We start from the raw sequence: 22,165 nt of genomic DNA on the forward strand, positions 1-22,165 counted from the left end.
ATTATAACTGTAATTCTTGCTTGATAATTGTTTTGTTATATGTAATTTTACTTTGTTAAAGTTAAAACCTTCCTTTTTGGAAAAAAAAGAAAAGGAGAAGTGCTGGGGATGCTGTAAATGTGTTGCTCTGATTGATTGATAGATAAATAAAATGCTGATTGCCAGTAGCCAGGCAGGAAGTATAGGCAGGACAAGCAGAGAAGAGAATTCTAGGAACAGGAAGGCTGAGGGAGGAGACACTGCCAGCCACCACCATGAGAAGGTGTAAAGTACCGGTAAGCCACAAGCCATGTCGCAACTTATAGATTAATAGAAATGGGTTAATTTAAGATATAAGAACTAGATAGCAAGAAGCCTGCCATGGCCATACAGTTTATAATAATATTAAGTCTCTGTGTGTTTGATTGGGTCCAAGCTGCTGCAGGACTGGTGGCTGAGAGAGATTTGTCCTGACCATGGCCAGGCAGGACTAGGAAAACTTTAGCTACATCAGTGTTTTCCACTGTAAAGTAGCAGGGCTGTATTAAGAAATCCCAGTATGTTGTGAATATATTTCTCCTTTATTTTCTATTGCAAGTTTTCGAGTTTGTGGGATTTGTTTGGTAATGTTTGAGATGGATTTTCACTATGTATCTCTGGCTGACCTTGAATTCATTATAGAGAGTAGATCAAGCTAGCCTCAGACTTGTAATGACACTCCTGCCTCTGCCCCCAAGTGCTGTGATTTCAGGAGGATGCTACCATTCATGGCCAGAAGTTTTAAAATCTTCATTTTCTGAAATTAAAATATAATTACTTCATTTTCTCTTTTCCTCTATCTCTTCCATGCATACCCTACCCCAATCTCTCTCAAATTTATGGCCTCTGACTTACCTACCTTTTAAATTGTTCTTATACATATGTATGTATCAAATGTATTTTCTGTCTTCCCAGATTAGAGTTTTTTCCCCCCTCATATAACAGAGGCATCTTGAATTGGTCTGCTTGGATGCCATAACAAGATCCCACAGGATAAGCATCTAAGCAGACATTGATTTCTTACAGTTCTGGAGCCTGAGAGGTTTAAACGCAAGGTATTGATTGGCAAGGCTCACAGCTGATAGTGCTCCCTCCCATCTTGCCTTCCCTACGTCCTCACATACTGAAGAGAACCTGAGTGCTAACCTTATAAGAAGGGCACTAGTTCCACCATGGCACCCCACACTCATGATTTCCTCTAAATCCAACTATTGTTCAAAGGACCCATCCCAAACTGCCATTACACTGGAGGATTCAACTCCAATTCATTTATGACACACCCCACATTTAGTTTCTGGAGTGTTTCCCCAGTGATGTGATGTGCAGTGCAGTGTATGCTCTGTCATATGTGGATTTCCATCTAAGAAGAATCTGCTTCTGGATTCCTTTTCCTATCCATTGTTCTGCTGCACTGCACCTTCACATTGCATGGTTTGCCAAATACTCTTTTTTTTTTTTTTTTTTGATTTTTCCAGACAGTTTCTCTGCGTAGCTTTGTGCTTTTCCTGAACTCACTTGTAGCCAGGCTGCCTCGAACTCCAGAGATCCACCTCCTCTGCCTCCCGATGCTGATTAAAGCTGCGCCACCACCGCCGGGCTTGCCAAATACTCTTATTGCATAATGCACCTTAACATCTAAAAAAGCAAAAACTTCTCTTGGTTCAGTTTTCACTGATACTTGATTTTTCACATAATTTTTAAAGCTACATTGTCAAACAAAAATTCTTTCTTTTAGGATCTTAAACTATCACTATATTATAAGAACAGATCGCAAGAAAATAGTTTTTTAAAAGTTAGAATTTTCTCCCTTTCATTTTCATTTTGTCTTAACCACATGCTGATACAATTCTGTAGTCTTCAGAGGGACTCTGAATCCTCAAATTCAACTGAAAATACTTTTAAAATGCATTTGTACAGCACTGACATGGCATTACATGTTATGTCCTAGAGGGATTGGGTAGAGTATTTGCCTAGTATGAACAAAACATGACCACACCTACTCCAACAAGGTCACACTTCCTTATAGTGCCATTCCCTTTGGGGGCCATTTTCTTTCAAACCACCACAAGGTCTTTATCTCAAGCTTCATTCAGTATGACAGTCGACGTCTTTTTGCCTCTGAGTCAAGATGTAGGACTCTCCTCTCCAGCACCACTTCTGACGGCATGCCACCATCTTCCCTGTTATGATAATAATGGACTGGACCTGAAACTGTAAGCGAGCTCCTTCAATTAAATGTTTTCTTGTAAAGAGTTGACGTGGTCATGGTGCCTCCTCACAGCAATAGTAAACCCTAACTAAGACAGAAATTGGTACAAGGAGTCAAGTATCACTGTGATAGGCCTGACCATGCTTTTTTTTTGGAGTAATATGAACCTTGGTACTTTGGAATGCTTTAAGCATTGCTTAATGGGCATACTAGAAGCATGGAAGACAATGGTGTTGATATGATTTAAAATGTCAGGAGCTGGCTCAAGAGGTTGTAGAGAATGTTAGTATGTGACCTAGAGACAGTTTTGTGATATTTTGGTGAAAAAAGTAGCTGCCTTTTGCCCTTCTCCAAAGAGTTCTGCCTGAGGCTAAAGTGAATAATTTTCGATGAATTCCAACAGTAGAAGAAATCTCAAAACAGCCTAGTATAGACTCTGTCATGTGGATATTAGTGGTACCTCTGGTGAATATATATAATGAAGAGGAGAAAACTGAGCAAGGAAAAATATTTGAGGAGAAAAAGGGCATCAGAGAGTGGAATGGAGCTAATCCTCTGCTCAAGAAGATAAACGGATTAAGAAATAGAATAAAGGGAGTGGTGACCTCAGGGCAAGATCCAACACAGCTAAGTTTTCAATTTGTGAAAAGGAACTGGAAAAAAGTTTAGAGCCAGGTATGGTGGTGCTGTGGATATTGTTCTATATAAATAAAACACTGATGGCCAATGACCAGGCAGGAGGTAGGTGGGACAAGGAGAGAGGAGAATTCTGGGAAGCAGAAGGCTGGGGAGAGACACTGCAGCCACCGCGAGGAGAAGCGCATGTGAAGACGCGGGAAGCACCAGCACGTGGCAAGTATAGATTTATAAAATGGGTTAATTTAAGATATAAGAACAGTTAGCAAGAAGCTGCCACGCATACAGTTTATAAGTGATATAGCTTGAGTATTATTTATAATGGATTGTGGACTGCGGGCTTGGGAACCTGGAGAGAAGCCTCCAGCAAAATGGCGCCCACGTTGGGCGCAGATATTGGAGAAATATTTTGGCCACTCCACGTAGTTAAAAGGATATTTATTTAATGGCGAAACTCACAAATTAAGTAATGGTAGGTCGCAGGTCTGGGAAGGTGTATGCAGTCCAACGGTGTTCTCCGAGCTCTACCAGTCAATCTGCACTGGTCAGCGTCCCGGCACGAGAGACGCCAGAGCGAGCGCTGGCCATCCAGCTCTCGGTCCCAGGCGCCTCCCTCGCCCGCCTCGTAGGCGTGACAGTTGCCAGAGTCTCAATGGGGGTTGGAACTTCCAGAACCAAGTTGGAATGGCTACCCACTACAGGTGGGCACACCTTTAATCCCAGCACTGGGAAGGCAGAGGCTGGTGGATCTCTGAGACTGAGACCAGCCTGGTCTAAAGAACAAGTTCAAGGACAGCCAAGCTTAGGCAGTGTAGGAAAACAGAAAGCTAATAAAGATGTAATTAAACAAGGGGGCCAAGTTCCAGCCTTAGTAAGCAGCAGAACATGGCAGCTTTGGTCACATGGTTCTGGCTTTACACATGGCAGCAGCAGAGTAACCACTACTCTCCGGGTCATGTTTTCCAATGGTAAATAATCAGGAGCAGAATAATTAGTCCTTAGGAATTACTTGTGAGTGTATCCATAAAGACTTATGGAACAAAGCCCCTGAGACTAGGCATGTGTCAGGGGTGTCCCTGAATGAAGGCCTAGTAGAAAGGCCATTGGATGAAGCTATGAAGTTGAAGCCTGGATTGCCTTGAAGAACTCCAGATGTTAGATATGCTAGAGCCATGGGATACCTGCTGAGGAGAGCTGCTAACAGGGAGTGGAACAAGCCAAAGAGAAAGAAGTGTGGTGCAGTCAATAAAGCTGAATGCAGTGGGAGATGTGGAGAGCATTTTGACATTAGAGATGGAAATGCAAAGTTTGGAGTTTGCCCAACTGGTTTTCAGTCTTATTTTGGTTCAGTATTTCCTCACTGTGCTCCCTTCCCTACCTTCTGGAATGGTGCCATTAAATATTGGAAGTATATGATCTGTTTTTTTATGTTAATTTTACACAGAATTACAGTTAAGACATTACCTGAATTGCAGAAGAGACTTTGAACTTTGGACTTTTAAACATTGTTGAGGCTATGATAGACTATGGGGACTTTTGAAGTTGGACTATGCATTTTGCACTATGTTATGGCTGTAATCCTTTGGGGGCCAGGGAGTGGAATATGGTTTGAAAGAAAATGGGCCCAAAGGGAGTCACGCTATTAGGAGATGTGTCCTTGTTGGAGGAAGTGTGTCATTGTAAGGGTGGGCTTTGAGGTCTTATTCTCAAGCTTTACTCAGTGTGAGTCAGTTGACTTCCTGTTGCCTCTGAGTCAAGATGTAGGCCACCATGTTCCCTGCCATGATGATAATGAACCTCTGAAACTGTAAGCAAGCTGCTGTGGATAGCGCTCTGTATAAATAAAATGCTGATTGGCCAGTAGCCAAGCAGGAAGTATAGGTGGGACAAGCAGAGAAGAGAATTGTGGGAACAGGAAGGCTGAGGAGGAGATGCCAGCCTGCTGTCCATGGAGCAGCATGTAAAGGCAATAGGTAAAGCCACAGAACATGTGGCCACATATAGATTAACACAAATGGGCTGAGTTTCAGTGTAAGAGCTAGTCAGTGGTAGGCCTGAGCTATGGATGAGCTGTTTAATTAATATAAGCTTGTGAATGATTATTTTATAAGTGGTTGTGGGGTCCGTGGGGCTGGGCAGGACTGAAGAAAACTTCAGCTACAGCAAGCCCCCTCAATTAAATGTTTTCTTTATAAGAGTTGCAGTGGTCATGGTGCCACCTCAGAGCCATAGTAAACCCTAACTAAGACAATTACCCTGTCAGCCTATAGAAAAATAATTACTATGCATACTGCATTTACCAGACATGGTGGCTCATTCTTGTAACCCATCATTTCGGAGGCAAAAGCAGTACAATTGCTGCAAGATGGAGTCTAGTTTAAGCTACATATTGAGTTTCCAAGTCCATTTCACAGGGAAAAATTATCTCAAAACAAAAACAAAAACAAAAACAAAAAACAAAACAAAACAAAAAACACCCGGGGTTGGGGATTTAGCTCAGTGGTAGAGCGCTTGCCTAGCAAGTACAAGGCCCTGGGTTCAGTCCTCAGCTCTGGAAAAAAAAAAACCCAACCAAACAAAAACAATAACAAAGATAAACAGTAGTATCATTTCCTAAAGAGAGACTTCTCCAATTCACCCAAGCAGAATTAGTTACAGGTTTGGCTAGGTTTTCATTTATTTTGCTTTATACCATCTGTGAATGTTCACTGCAGGATGAAAACCACTCTAAATACTTGAAACAGAAGGAGATTTAATATTGTGCAAGCCTATTGGTCTAGCCTAGGAACCCATAGGGGATTTTCACAAAACTATGGAACTGACCATCTTAGAACAAGAGCATACTCCATAGCTGTGATTCAGTTAAAAAGTCAGGGTTGGAAAGTTGGTCACTTCTGCTGAAATGGCCTCTCTACACTCAGAGTACTGGTGAACAGGCCTGGGGCTGCAGCAGCAGAATAACCACTACTCTCTGGATCATGTTTTCCAATGGTAAATAATCAGGAGCAGAATAATTAGTCCTTAGGAATTACTTGTGAGTGTATCCAATAAGTAGACCCGAATTTATGTTCAAATTCCTAGCTGAAAGAGACAGTAGGAAATCTTAGTTTGAGATCTTTCAGTCTTTGTCAAGTAGCAAGGCTCCAGGAAAGAAAGAAAAGGAAGCTGAGCAAACCAGTCTGGGTTACTAGCTGTGGTGCCTTTTAGACTACATTTTGATGTGTGTTCTTTCATCAGAGGCTAGAAAAAGGAAGCAACAATGTTTGACATGCCCTGATCTCAAATGCTTAGACAGACAGTACCAAAAGATATTTTTGTAATGAACAGCTTCTTTACAATCTCCCATGGGAGTTACTACTGAATTAAAAGGAAAATCTGGGGCATTAATAGCCTATTAATTGGCTTGCCACACTCCATGTTTCCTGAGCAGTATGTGCACAAACCTTAAAAAGCTAGATTATGGCCTTGGGTATTAGTAGTAACTATCTAACTCAGCTATTTCTTCAATGAGAATTGTGCCAACAAACCACAGTCTATTCTTGTTTATGCCCAAACCCCAGAGTTATGTATTTGGGGATTTTCCTAAGTCCAATTTGATCACAAGAGTTCAAATAAAGTAAAAACTATCCTTGTAGAGAACAGTTTCTCAATCCAAGAGGAAAACTGTTGCTGCAAGACGGAGGCCTGGAATATGCTCCTGTTTTCCCCACTGAATGTCATTAGTAATAATTTCTGAAAATTGTACTTCCTAAAAATCTTCTGTCTCCCACTTCCACAACAGACTTGAGTACACACCCTCACTCTGACATCCAAGATCACCTACTATAAAGTCCATTGCTACCCTTGCCAAACAGCTGCTGTTTATACTCTTTCTTTTTTTTTTTTTTTTTTTTTTTTTTTTTGGTTTTTTAAGACAGGGTTTTTCTGTGTAGTTTTGGTGCCTGTTCTGGATCTCACTCTGTAGACCAGGCTGGCCTCAAACTCACAAAGAAACACCTGGCTCTGCCTTCTGAGTGCTGGGTTTAAAGATGTGTGCCACCACCGCCTGACTTTGCTTATACTCTCTTTAAAGAACCTATTCCCCTCGTCAGCCACATGTCCACCTCCATGCTTCCCCTTTGCCATTTTCCTTTATGAAATTCCCACTCTATCTTCTTATTTGAGTGGAATCCAATTTTCTCTGAATTTCATGACCTCTCTGTTCTTCATAACTGAGTGCCTTCCCTATCACTTCTATGAAGTTCTTCTGAGGAGTCCAAATCTTTAATATTCTCCTATCTGCTGTCCTACTGTCTAGTATGGTTTTCTTATATACCTTGAACTTGTTACTTGTTTGGGCTTATATGCCTAGTATTTCAGTTAGAGCATTTGTTATATTCATAGCAGTAACTCATTTTACAATTATTTTTGTCCTCATGTATGAATCTAGTAATTCACAAGGGTTAAAAGTGTAATCATGGGTAAGAGTGAGTTGGTGATGACGTATTTTTTCTTAGCTTTTATGATTTAAGAGGCACAATTTTGGTCAACTGGTATACATTGCATTCCTCCTATCATTCTACAAAGTTTGATACGAGACACTGTCTCACGGAGCCCCGGGTGGCATCGAATCCATTTTGTAGCTGAGGATAATCTTGAACTTCTGATACTCCTGCCTCCTGAATTCTGTGATTATAGGCAGTCTAAAGAGTTGAATGGTCACTATCATGGCCAGTTTATTATGGAATGCTGTGTACAGAACCTGGAGCTTTGTGCATGTTTCAAGCCGTCCACCAACTGAGCTTACATCCTCAGCCACAAAGAACTCTATAATCCTGCTATTATTTACTTAGTGCCTATCTGAATTAAATGATGCTGGGACATATGGTGGTTACTTGACAAGTATTTGTTTAGTGAGGCTAAATTGTTGTAAAAGTATTGTTATCTGAGGCTCCATGAGACATCAGATAGAATTTCTCAGTAAACTAATTATGTTTATAAATCTGTAGTTCAGGGTAAAAATCTGAATTTGAGGTGAAAGTTTGGAGTCATCAGCTATTGATGTAAACTGAATTGAGGATTCTGGATGAGATCACTTGACAGTGTTCTGTATCTATGAGAAAGATGACTTGTTTATTTGGCTGAGGTGATGTAGGATTCTAGAAGAAAAGATAGCATAATCCTCAGTCAGGTTTGGACACAGAACACAAGGAGATCACAAACACCATCAAATGTAGCCATCTTTTCCTGTTTTCTTTGAACAAGGCAAGAGATTTCTTGGCAAGTTTTATGATGTCACCAGGATAAAATAGCCAACAGCAGCATTTATAATTTATGGAAAAGCACATTAATAATTCACTGTTTCAATTAACATTTACTGTTAATCAAGATTTCATGTCTGAAAGCCTCATACCCAGGCTCAGCAGGTCTGTTTAGAACCAATCTCCATCTGCCTGCCATGGAACCTCAAAGACACAAATGCCAGGTCTTCTTAAAGCGGGAGGTGGGAGATACCTTCCAAAGCAGATGTCCTGAAAACCAGACACCCCATGAAGTTAGGGAAAACTTGTAACTCCAAATGGGGTGTGATGTACCCCAACTTTCACCTCAAACTGAGATTTTACCCTGAACCCCAGATTTATAAAGAAAATTATTACTGGAAAATTCTATCTGATGTCTCATGAAGCCTCAGATTCATACCCACTCATCAAATATTTGTCATATGTCCCAGCATCATTTTATTCTGGGTATGCACTAAGGAAATAATAATTAGCAGAAGAATAGTGTTATTCATGGCTGAGGATGTAAGCTCAGTTGGTGGAGTGCTTGAAACACACAAAAACCCAGTTCCCAAAGGAAATATCTGAGGTGGTTTTTTTCTCTGAGAGATTATACATTAGTTACAACTGTCTCTCTTACAAGTTCTTTAGTAAGAGCTTATGTTTCTCTATCTCTCCATTTCTCCAAGTTGGAAAACATTCTATATTACTATCTATATACTGGAACACTAGCATGCTTGCTCTTATATTTCATCATTTATAATCTGGTAATTTACTGTTAACCATTTCTACAAAAAATAAAAGAATCTAACAAAATAAAACTTTCCTCTGAATAAGAAAAGAGGAAGAAAGGATTGTTCTATAATTTGTTTTAGTATTATTTTTATAAAGATTTATTTATTATGTATATAGTGTTCTGCTTACATGTATGCCTGCAAGCCAGAAGAGGGCACCAGAACTCATTACAGATGGTTGTGAGCCCCATGTGTTAGCTGGGAATTAAACTCAGGACTTCTGGAAGAATAGCCAGTGCTTTTAACCTCTGAGCCATCTCTCCAGCTCCCTTGTTTTAACATTATTGATACTGTTCCAAAATGCAAAGAACCTCTGCTGGAAACATTTAAATGTAACAAGCATGCATCACTGGTCTGGAATAACATTAATGCTTTACTATAAAGCATCAAGTGATCAGAGATTCTGCTCCTTTGACGTAAATAGCATTTATGTAATATTTTTGTGCCTGTTTGCCCATCTCAAAAATGGAAATAGTACAGTATAATTCAGAAGGCTGCTGTGGAATAATCCTCTTGTACATTGTAAAGATTTGGCACATGAACTGCTTCAATAAAATGCTGATTAGCCAGTAGCCAGGCAGGAAGGATAGGTGGGGCATCCAAACTAAGGATGATGGGAAGGAGAAGGGCAGAGTCAGGAGTCAGATGCGGAGGAAGCAAGATGAGAATATTGTACAAGAGAAGGTACCAAGCCACACAGATGAGAACTATGGGTTAATTTAAGTGTAAGACCTAGTTAGTAAGCCTGATCTACTGCCTGAGCATTTATAATTCGCATTTAGCCTCTGAGCTGATTGTTTGGGACTGGGCAGTTGGGACAGGAAATGTCCCTTTACAGAAGACTGCTTCATTAAAGGACCCACTGAACAAGTATTCGCACACTGGCTGCCTCCAGAGAACACTGAAATATTGAAAACATTTCTGCATCACAGGTGAGGTGGAATTCTTTCATACCCTTAGGAAATGCATGCAAGCATATCTCCTGCACTTTTCCAATTATTCATTTCAGATTTCTCATTCATTTAACATTCAACAGATGACTGTTATGTACTAGGTTTTCTTCCAGGACCTGAGGATCCATTCAACACACATACCCCTATAAAAACTGCAGCTTCATCCTGGGGAAAAACTTAACAGGAATAAATTCACAGCTACACAGTCCTCTGTCACTACTCTTCCTCCACCCTTAAATTAGATTAAAAACTGCTAGTTATCATAGATTAGAAAGACCATAGAAAGATAGCTAGTTAAATAAAAGTAACTAAGAAAATACTGGATGGCATAATAATTCTCCATTATCCTCTGGGGATATGTTCCCAGGTCCCAGGCTGAAACTTGAAACTTTGGGTATCCTAGACCTTTTACATACATACAAACTAATTTAAAAAAACTCTCATTTTTAAATTAGGCATAATATGAGATTAATTAAAGCAACACTAAAATATAATAAGTACAATAATATACTATAATAAAATTGCCATGACTACTATCTTTGCAATCATTAAGGGGAAAAAAAGGATTATTTTGAACACAAGCACTGCCTCCTTTGTGGTTCTGTTTTTGTTTTGTTTTTCTCTTTTTTGACATTAGGTATCAAATGAGGTACTTTATACATGCTAGTCAGCACCCCCATCTGAACACAAGCCTGTGATACTACAATAGTTGATCTGATAACTGAGATGGCTACTGAATAATCAACAGGCAGGTGGCATATACTGCATGGATACACTGGACCACACTGGGCCGTGGGATGTTTCATATCTTGGGTAAAACAGACTAAAATGATACAAGATTTCATTGCTTTCTTCCTCCAACATCTTACCTAATAGTTTTTGGACCACAGTTTATCACAGTCAACTGAAACCACAGAAAATGTGACTATTTTAGTCAATACTAACCAGAAAAAATCCTACACAAGTGGCTGCCTTATCTTGATATATTACAAAAGCATCTCTGAGTCCTTAAAAACTATGATAATGGTACTGAAAGGTAGCTTTTCACAGTTGATGGCTCCTGGCAGGGTGGGATGGGGAAGGCCTCCATTTTCTTTAAGGGGCTGGCCACTAGGAATTTGACCATGCTACAATGAGTTAGTTCATGGGCAACACAGATTGGACTTGGTGGGTTTGCGGTGGGTGTCTTTTGAGGGAAGGATGGACCTGGGAGGAATGGGAAGCAGGTGTTGTATGAAATTCCCAAGTAATTAATAAACATATTATGATGTGGTAGGGGAAGGCCTGAGGATGCCCTGAGGAAAGAGAAGTCAGAAGAAGTGCACTGCAGGCATAGGTAATAACTAGTGTGGTGGCTCTTAGGTGGGAATGACCCTCCTTGATTCAGAAGCAGAAAACAATCTCAGTTGATGGAACTGGAAAGATTAAAGCTTGTGGGGCCTCTTAGGTCACTTGGAGATTTTATTATGAATTAATTTTAAAGCAGTAAAGTAGCAAAATTGACTTACATTTTTTAAAAGTTAACTCTGACTTACAAGCATCAATGGTCTATGAGGTGGAAAAGTAATAAAGAAGAAAAACACCGATGGTCAACTAGCATCACCAAGGCAGAGGTTTGCAAAAGCAGATGGATTCACTTAGACTTGTCTCAGTTACTATTCCTATTGCTGTGACAAAATGCCCTGGAAAAAGCACCTTAGGGAAGAAAGGGTTTTAGGTTTTATTTGTTTGTTTGTTTTTTGTTTTGTTTTGTTTTCCTTACAGATTAAGATACTGTCCATCACAGCAGGGAAGTCAAGGCAGCAGGGGCTTGAAGTAGTTGGTCATATTGTGTTCACAGTTAGAAGAGAGTGACAAATACTGTGTTCAGCCCCCCTTCTCTTATATATGGAATATATATCATAGATATATGTGATCAGCCAGAGAATGGTGCCACCAAAAATGGTACAAGTTTCCACCTCAATTAACCCAATAAAGCTAATTTCTCATAGGAAAGGTAGGATACTGTTCTGGTTTGATTTTCTTTGTTGTGATAAACACCATAACCAAAAACACTTGTGGGAAGGTAGGGTTTAATTTATCTTACATCTTAAAGTCTATCACTGAGGGAAGTCAGTGATAGAGATCTGGAGGAACTGAAGCAAAGATTCACAGAGGAACACTGCTTACTGGCTTGTTCCCAGGCTCACTGTAAACTCTCTCTCCTCTCGCTCTGAAGTCTGATATCTATCACACTGGCTTTGAACTCACAGATGTCTTCCTGCTTCTGGCTCTCAAGTGCTGAGATTACAGATGTGTATCACCAAGCTTAGCCTTCAGCTATAGCTGAAAGTTTCTCTGGTTCTACTTGCCCCCGCATTTGTGATAAATCTCTCCCACCTGTGGTCCTGCAGCCACTTATAAATAATCACTCAGAGGCTTATATTAATTACTAACTGTATGGCCTATGGTCTCAGCTTCTTGCTAGCTAGCTCTTTCATCTTAAATTAACCCATTCCTATTAATCTATATATTACTACATGGCCATAGTGCTACCAGTCTGCTGACATCTTGTTGCTCCTCCAGTGGTGGGCTCGAATCTCTCCTGACTCTGCCTTTCTTCTCTCTGTAGCTCTTCTTGGATTTCCTGCCTATCTGTAAGCTTTCTTGCCATAGGCCTAACCAGCTTTATTTATTATCCAATGGGAGCCACACATATTGACAGCATACAGAAAGACATCCCACAGCATTCAGCTACCTTTTTGTAATATCCCAGGTCCATCTACCTCCCTAAAGACGGCACTGCCCACAGTGGACTAGTTGCTCTCCACCCCCACTTCATCAGGTGGCAAATAAAGAAAATATCCTTAAGGACATGCCCACAGGCCACTCTGATCTAGGCAATTCCCCAATCAAGACTCCTTCAGATAATCCTGGACTGTGTCAAGTTGACAGTGGAAGCTTAACTAGGAGAGAAACCTCATCAAGATAATCCATCACAGATACAGGACATATACACAGACACCCCACCCTTACTATTTATAAACATGTTTTCAAGGTAAGACAAAGCTCATTCTCACAGCAAGTTGTCACAACCATCTCTGTGCAAAGTGTACTTACAGTGTTAATGCTTCGCTGGACCTCTTCAACTTCTGTTGGAAATCACACATGTGTTAATCAAAATGTTGCTTTAGTGTTATTTCTAAAACCTGTGACCTTTGTCCATAAAACACTGAAATTTGGGAGTTTATACAAACAATAAAAAAGTTCCTCACAAGCAGGGTCATAGAGGAGCCTAATCGAAACACCTCACAGGTATGTATGGAAGCTTGTCTCCCAGGTAATTTTAGATCCTATCAAGCTGTCAATAAACTGGCGCGAGGCTGGACACATGAAAATGGAAAACAGGCATATTACTTGGGGTAATTTTGAAAACTTCAGACTTTCTTCTTGAAGCTCCTGAATGTGCTCACTCAGTTGGAATATCTGTGGTGATATTTTCTTTATACTCTAACAAATAAAGCTTGCCTGAAGATCAGAGAGCAGAGCCAGCCACTAGTTAACCATAGAGTCCAGGAGGTGGTGGTGGCTCACACCTTTCACATCACTAGGGAGGTTGAGATAGGAATTTAAGGTAGGTAGAGAAAGGATCTCAACCATTCAGTTTGAGGATTCATAGAAACAGGAGTTCAGCTCTTTTGGCCCAAGGATTTGGTAGAGGTAAGAACTCTCTGGTGGCTGTGGTTTGCTCTTTTGTTTCTCTGATCTTTCAGCATTTATCCCGATAATTGGCTCTGGGTTTTTATTAAGACCAATTAGGATTCATGCAACTTTTGGCATCCAACTTATAGAGCACGAATTCACACAAAAAGCAGCTCAGGCCAGAGCTACACACACCTAGAGTCACTACCCTACTGGCTAGGTTTTCCTTTTCTTCCTCAAGCCCTCTGAGGGAGTCTGGGCTCCAAAAGCCACAGGAATTAGCCACTTTCCCATGTTTCCTCATGCAGACAGCTGGCTCTTTGGCTTCTTCCCTCTCCTGCTGGGTTGTGGCTTTCCCTGGACCCCTTCCTTTGGATGCTGCCATACTAGGTAGCAGTCTCACTTCACTGCCATCTGAATCATCACTGTCAGCAGATCTGGTGAGTCATTTGGGATTTCTTAAAAGGGGGAATTAGTTAAAAAAAATTTCAAAAACAGACACAGAGAGGTTTTTCTTCTTATTAAAAAATGGGAAACATTATTACAGGTGTTAGGTCTCTGTTTGGTAATATGCTAGACAGTTTGAAAATGGGGCAATTAAATGAGAGGATAATTAATCTAGATAGGATGGATTTACATGATGTCAATTATAAATTTGTTTAATCACTTTTGTTTTATCATTAAAAAAGTTGGTTAATATGAGTGCCAAGATAAAAGTTTTAGAAAAACTTGCTAAAACAGATCATAGAGATATTCAGACCCAGAAAGAGGAATTTAAAGGAGAACCAATCTCAGCATTGCATTATAAGGTTACAGAGAAACAGTCTAAGGCTTCCAGACAGCCAAACTTACTTTATCCAGTAACCTTACAGGAACTGCCAATTGATACATATCCCCCAGATTGTGTAAGAGCTGAATGGACTCCTGTGCAAATGTTAGATTTGAGGAGACTCATGGAAGTGATAGTCTCATATGGCATGCATTCACCTTTTGTTAAGCAGATATTAAACTTGTGGTTAACTTGTAATAGCATTATCTCTCAAGACTGGAGAGATTTGGTTATAGAAGTCTTGGAGCCTGGCCCTCAATTACAATGGAGGACCTGGTAGAAAGATGAGGCTAAGACCATTAAACAACAAAGTAGGGCTAGAGGTATGGGAATCTCCCAAGATCAACTTCATGGAGAGGGAAACTATGCTAATGTACAAAGGCAATCTCTATATGATGACCACACCCTGGCTTTTATGTCACGTGGCATGCTTGAGTGTTTGGCACATAATTGAAGAAGTAGGAAAGAAAACTGAGTCATTTACTGAAGTTATACAGGGCCCCAAAGTAAACCTTCATTGATTTTTTTTTTTTACAACGATTGACTTCAGCAGTAAATAGAATGATACCAAATTCAGAAGCCAGACAAATAATAATTGAATCTGGTTCTAGGCATCTAATACCTGCACACTGGGATGATGCCCTGTGGGTCTCTCAGCTGCCCATGCCTAGCTGGGGCAGCTGTAGCTCTCATTGCTACTGCTTGCAGTGGGGACTTCTGAAGCGGCTCTTAGACTTCTAAGTCTAAAGTAGCTGCTCGGTTTGGATGCTGCTTTCTGCATCCCAGGTCCCAAGATGGGGAACACCTGCTTTACTCTAAGTTTCTATTAAACCATCATCATATCCCTATACCTAAAGCCTATATTTCTCAACCTTCACCAAAACATTTTTACAACTTTAAACCTAACTTAGTAGAGAGAGAGAGAGAGAGAGAGAGAGAGAGAGAGAGAGAGAGAGAAAACCAGAGAAATAGAGAGATACTTGCTACAGCCTAACTTTAACTACTCTGCTTTATATTTACAATTTTACTCCAGAACAGAATTTCACTGTGTCTAATTAATTAATTCCGGGCATGCCCCCTTAACCTGCAGTGTTACTTCTTTTTTTTTTTTTTTTTTCCAGGGCTGAGGACCGAACCCAGGGCCTTGCGCTTGCTAGGCAAGCGCTCTACCACTGAGCTAAATCCCAACCCCGTGTTACTTCTTTTTATCCTCACTTCTCAAGTCCCTGTTCAGGCACCATATGTGGGAGCATGCCAGAGTCCAGCTCTGACCTGCTCCCACTTTTCAAAGGGTTCTTGGGTGGAGGAGACAAGAATGAGGAAATATTAGGTAGAAAGATAGAGATGATAAGAAAGACAGAGACATAGGATAGCTTTGGGAGGGTCCTGGTTCAACACCCAGTGGCCCAGAGATTTATTCAAAAGGGCTTTTTATAATATGCTAAGGGAAGAGGCAAAAGACATCCCTCTAGCAAGATGAAAGCACACTGTACACCCAAGTGTAGACTCTTCCAAACACCTGGTAAATACAACCATGGCAAAATCATTGCATTATGTAGCCCTGCTTGGTAAAGCAAAGCTCAGAATCTCTGACCCTGTGTAAGGTCTCACTAGGAAGCCTCTGTGGGCTACCGCATTCTGTAGCTTCCACTGTTTCAGAGTCTACTTTGGTATGCCAGCACTGGGGTCATGAGCCAGGGAGTGTCTACCTGTGTCTGCTATGGCAGTGTTCTCAATCGGTTCACCAACATAGACTGGGTCTCTCTCTCTCTCTCTTTTTTTAAAAGCTCCACCAACCCTTGGGCAAATAAATCTGTTATACAGGTAAATCCCAAAGATATTCTGATGCTGAGTCTCCTACACTATTTAATGCCACAGCCCAGAATTACCCAAGGCCACAGCTCAGAACTACACTCTGAGGCTTTTGAGTCATTTTCAGTTCTGGGCCTCATGTTTGCATCAAGATGGAATCCAAAAGGTTTTCCTACCAGCAGATCTCTTCATGTAAATAATTTGTCTTTTCCAAGTTCAGTATACCATGAAAGACAAGGAGAAGATGTTATTTTAAGTCTAGCCTTGGGCAATATATTTACATATATTTAATACAATAATTTCAGTATTTCATTCCCAGTAAAGAGAATCCTCCCAATTGTTTTTTCCACCAATGGATAGAGAAGCTGCCACAAAGTCAAATTTTCTATTATTCCTCAAAACCAAATTTAAGTCTCTATATCCCTGAATTTTAAAAATGTGTAAATGTACAAACCAGTTCTATTAAAGACAGGGGCAATACGTGAGCAAAAGAAAACTGACTGAAGACTGAGAATCCTGGAGAAACATTAGCTTGGAGGAAGGTGGGGAGCACACTATTTTGAGGTGAGATAAACTAACTCACAAATTAATTGGTGCAGGCAGCATCCATCCTGCAGAGCCTTTTATAGACAGTGTGGCTCCTTCTGCAAAAAAGGCCAGGCACAGAGAGCCAAATAAATGCTTCCTAACGCAATGGTGCGCTCTACTGCTCAATAGTGGACAAGGTGCAGAGTCAAGCTGGCACAAATCACTTCTTTCCTGTCATACTTTATTATCTAAAATAAAAGTAATGTTTGCATCATTTTTTTTTGTTGTTGTTGTTTTTTCGAGACAGGATTTCTCTGTGTAGCTTTGTGCCTTCCCTGGAACTCACTCTGTAGCCCAGGCTGGCCTCAAACTCACAGAGATCCGCCTGGCTCTACCTCCCGAGTGCTGGGATTGAAGGCGTGCGACACCACTGCTGGCTTGTTTTGTTTTTAAAAATCATTTTAAAGCCATCTTTTCTGTTTCCTCTTTAGGAGAGACTAAATTGAGTCCTGCCTATTCTTCCTAATCTAGCATTGGGCTCGGCCCAGGGAAGCCACAATAACTACACAGAGGAACTGAAGCTGATGTGATGTTAAGAATACACCTCTTGTTTGGAAGGAGTAAGGTAACTAACTTCCTGAGTGAAGAAGGGCAGGGGGAGAGTATTGAGTGACTTAGGAGAGAACCACAGGAGGAAAGGGGGAAGCTAAGAGAGGAAAGGGAGAGGAAGGGGAGGGAGAGGGAGGGGAGGAGGGGGCCTCAGGAGAACATCTACAGGAGCATCATCTCTGGAGAGGACAGAGCAATTTTCATGGTGTTAACTGCACACTCTGAGGCTGTCCCTCCTGGACCATGCTGCTGTCCTCAGATGACCCCACTCTTCCATTCATTATCTTACACCACAGCTCTGTGTGAGTCTGGCAGAGTGGTTAGGAGAAGCTTTGCTGCCCTAGTCCCACAGCAGGGCTCTGGAGGAGACATTTTTTAAAGGTTTGAGACAAACATCAAAAGTGATTACAGCAGTGACTGTGACACTCCAGGAATCACTTGTGCCTCTCACAGATAAGCAGTACTGGGAACTGAGAGTCCTGCCATTCACAGCATTCCAGATCACAGGGTGAGAGAGGAGGACAGACAGGGCTCACTGACTGAACAGCTACATGGTACACGGATCATCCTTATCTTTGCTATTGTTTCTTACATTATGAAACAATGCATTACTAAACTCAAATTTAAAGTTAATTTACACAAACTGAATATACACTTTCCTTTTGCTTCTAGTGTGTCTGAGACATGGTCTCATATCTCCCAGACTGGACTAAAGATGACTGTGTACCCCAAGATAATCCCAAACTTTTTCTGAACCTCCTTCCTTCACCTCCTGAGTGCTAGGATTACAGACCTGCAACACCATGCCTAGTTCTATACGGTACTGGAGGTCAAATCCAAGGCTCTCTGTTTGCTAGGGAGGAACTCTACCAACTGGTCTCCATTCCTGCTTCTGCTTCTGTTATTAATGTAGACACTGAAAACATACTGGAAGATGTTTCAAGAGGAGATATTAACAAGAATAGAGGGTTTCTGTGTATCAAAAACTAATCCTGGGCTTGAGAAATGGATGGCTCAGTGGATGAACGAAACTGCTACACAAGCATGACATGAGTTTTGATCCCCAACACCTACATAAAATCATGGCCATACATACTTGATATTGCCAGGCTATAAGAGGCAGAGATAGGAAGTCACTGGGGCTTGCTGCCCATGGCCTAACTGCAGGTTCATTGAGAGATCCTGACTCAAGGGAAAAGGGGGGAGAGGAGTGATAGAACAGGACACCTGACAGCCTCCTCTGGCTTTAGAGTGCACACTCGTGTATGTATTTGCACATACATATGCATATTCTTCACCCATCAGACTAGCAAAGACTGCACATGCTCAATACTGGCAAAATTACAAGCATAATACTCTCTGGACAACAATCAAGGAATTGGTTACCAGAGCTCTAAATATCTTCATAACCTCTGATCTATGAATTTGACTTCTGGAATGGATTATGAAGAAATGATATTAAATGAGGTCAAAGATTTAAATGCACAGTTGTTCACTAAAGCACCATTTATAAGAGCAAGCCAAGTGTCTAATATTTGTAGAATGATTAGGGAAATTAGAGTGAGTCCATACAGTGGACCATAAAGTCACTATTAAAAATGATAGACACCAGAAGTTTTTACTGAGGGTTTGAGAGATGGCCCAGTAGCTAAAAGTAGACATTGTTCTTGCAGAGGACCTACAGGGTGGGGGTGGTTGGGAAGCAGGGGGCTCATAACCACCTGTAGTACCAGCTCCAGGGGATCTGATGCCTCTGGCCTCCATAGTAACAATATTCTTGTACATATAAACATAATTAAAACTGAATTATTTTTGAAGTTTTTAACAACATACAAAAGCTTTTTAAAGTTATCATTACTATTTTTGTGTGATGTGTGTGTGGGGTATTTGTTTGTAATATGTGTCTGGTGTGTGGAGTGTGTGTATGCCTGATGTGTGTGTGTGTGTGTGTGTGTGTGCTGTGTGTGTGTGTGTGTGTGTGTGGTGTATGAGAGATGTGGGTGGGGGACATTTTAGTTTGGGTTACTATTGCTGTGATGAAACATCATGACCAAAAGCAAGTTGGGAGGAAAGGGTTTATTCAGCTTACATTTCCATATTGCAGTTCACCATCAAAGGAAGCCAGGACAGGCACTCAAGCAAGGCAGGAACCTGAAGGTAGCAGTGGACGTAGAGGCCATGGAGGGGTGCTGTTTACTGGCCTATTCATCATGGCTTGTTCAGCTTGCTTTCTTATAGAACCCAGGACCACCAGCCCAGAGATAGCAGTACCCACAATGGGCTGTGCCCTCCTCCATCAACCACTTATTAAGAAAATGTCCTACAGGCTTGCCTATAGTCTGACCTTATGGAAGCATTTTCTCAATTGAAGTTTCCTCCTTTCAGATAACTCTAGTTTGTGTGGCAGGTTGACATAAGACTAGTCAGAACTCTGTGTGTGTGTGTGTGTGTGTGTGTGTGTGTGTGTGTGTGTGTGAGAGAGAGAGAGAGAGAGAGAGAGAGAGAGAGAAGAGAGAGAGAGGGAGAGAGAGAGATATGTTGGTGTGCCATGGTACTGCACACATCACACATGTACAGATCAGAGGATAACTGTGTGGAGCTGCGTCTCTGTCCATTTTTACATGGATTCTGGGGATTAAACTCAGGTCATCATGCTTATGTATAAAGTATTTTTTTTCTTGTTCTGAGCTAGCTCACTACCCAATACTGAAAGGTTTTACAAATATTTCTTTTAAAATAAAATTGTAAAATTAGTTTGACTATTGCATGATTTCAAATATATGAAATTTCTTTGTGACTCCCAGAGGGAATATGTTAAAATGTTATCAGTGGTTCCTTTAAAAGAATGGGATTGTTTCTCTGCTTCTTTACCGTCATTTTCTCCACCCATCCCCCCTTTTTTGGTACTGGTTCGGGGAGGAGGGGACAATATCTCCTTCTGTAGCCCAGGCTGGCTTGGAACTCACCATGTAGGCTAGGATGGCCTTGAACTGTCAATAATATTCCTCTTGCCTCAATTTCCCAAGTGCTGGGACTGAAGTCATGAAACATTTGCCCAGCTGAAAGTGTGTATTTATAATCAGAACAAAAAGAAAAATATTTCACACAAAAATAATATTGAATGCACCAAGAACCTTTGGGGAGATGGATGAATTAAAGTCTGGAGTGTGAAATTTACAAACTGAGTTGGAGAATTTTGTGTAGTCTGAAGAGGGACATGGTTTCAAAGATGATGCAATGTGTCATGACTGAAGGATATAAGAAGCCAATGGGAAGGGCTGTGGCAAGCTAAACAACACAAATCTGAAACATAAGAGAAAACAATTATATGGGGACTGAAAATATATCAAGTATGTTGTTTCTGCCATTTTTAGACTTGAGTTCATGATCCTAAAATAAAACACGTATCTTTGGACGTTTATAGGGACAATAACTACTACTCATAAAATAGGCAAATTAAGAGAAACAAGCACGTATGTGAGTTTTTTCCCCCACAGATTATGCCATAGGGCTGCATTTCTCAAACTGTGATCCTTGGACCAGCAATGCCACCTGATAACCTGCTTGATGAGAATCCCTGATTCCCACTGTACACCTACTGAATCAAAATTCAGGGAATGGGGCTGAAAAGAAAGAGTTACACATACTCTCTGTATTCTCTGTTTGGTTAAACTCTGTGACCACTTTCGGTTTTAATAATTTTTTTGTTGTTGTTACCAACTAGTCTCATGTGGGTATGGCCTTTCCTTATTAAAGAAATATAAAAAATATATATTTGTGTATGGTTTTCCAGGAAAAGGCATGGTTGCATTTCAGCTTTCTTTCTACAAGAATATTCATATATGGGCCTGGAGAGATGGCTTAGAGGCTAAGGGCATTGGTTGCTCTAACAGAGGACACTGGTTCAGTTCACAGCACCCACATGATGGCTCACAATCTTCTGTAACACTAGTTGCAGGGAATCCAATTGCTTTCTTTTAGCCTCTGAGGGCACCAGACATGCAAGTGTTTATACATATGTTCAGGCACAACACTCATTCACATAGAGTAAGTAAATCTTAACACACACACACATACACACACATACACAAACACACACACACACACACACACACACACACACACACACACACACAGAAGGAGGGGGCAGTGTCCAAGAATAATGACTCACACCTGTAATTATAGAATTGAGAAGGTGAAGGTTTGAGGATCAGGAGTCTGAGGCCAGCCTGGGGTATGTCAAACCCTGTCCAGAGACAGAGACAATGAGAGAGAGAGAGAGAGAGAGAGAGAGAGAGAGAGAGAGAGAGAGAGAGAGAGAGAGAGAGAGAGAGAAGGAGAGGAGGGAGGGAGGGGGAGAGAGAGAGAGAATACACACAAGTTAACTTTGTGGAGGTGAGAGTCCCCCAATCACTTCTTCTGTCGAGACTGCACTGGAATTTGGGGCCCAAATCCTGGGTAGGAAATCAATACTCTTCTGCTGGTCATTGTCTCAGCTTATAAAACTTCCTCCTACTAATACTGAGACTAGGTTAGATATTCCTAGCTAGAAAGAATGTAATCCCAAACTCCTTTAAACTAGCCTATACTATAAGGGAAGTATGATGAAACACTGATGATTTTGGATAAAGACAACACTAAATCAGACAGAACCGACAAATACAGTATACAGATCATGACTCAATAGTCCAGCACTGAGAAAAACATAAAATAATTTGTAGAGTTTATAATTCATCAACATTAGTTCCTTAGTTGTGACACATGCTATACAGTAATATTGGATGTTAACCTCAGGGAAAACTGTGTGATACATAAAGATTTTTTTTTACTATCTTTAT

The 22,165-nt window shown here is 40.9% G+C and overlaps 1 protein-coding gene and 1 long non-coding RNA gene across 2 annotated transcripts in view; one reads left to right on the forward strand and one right to left on the reverse strand.

Moving 5' to 3' along the window:
- The window catches only part of LOC114710247 (splicing factor U2AF 35 kDa subunit-like), a 43,344-nt gene that overhangs the window by 12,501 nt on the left and 8,678 nt on the right, over positions 1-22,165 (reverse strand). The window lies entirely within an intron of this gene.
- On the forward strand, positions 13,417-19,255 carry LOC119089230. The gene is made up of 3 exons (XR_005093108.1): positions 13,417-13,989; positions 17,210-17,343; positions 18,000-19,255. It is a non-coding gene; the product is annotated as an uncharacterized LOC119089230 (long non-coding RNA).

This window comes from Peromyscus leucopus, chromosome 1 (assembly GCF_004664715.2).
Source record: "Peromyscus leucopus breed LL Stock chromosome 1, UCI_PerLeu_2.1, whole genome shotgun sequence".
Lineage (NCBI taxonomy): Eukaryota > Metazoa > Chordata > Mammalia > Rodentia > Cricetidae > Peromyscus > Peromyscus leucopus.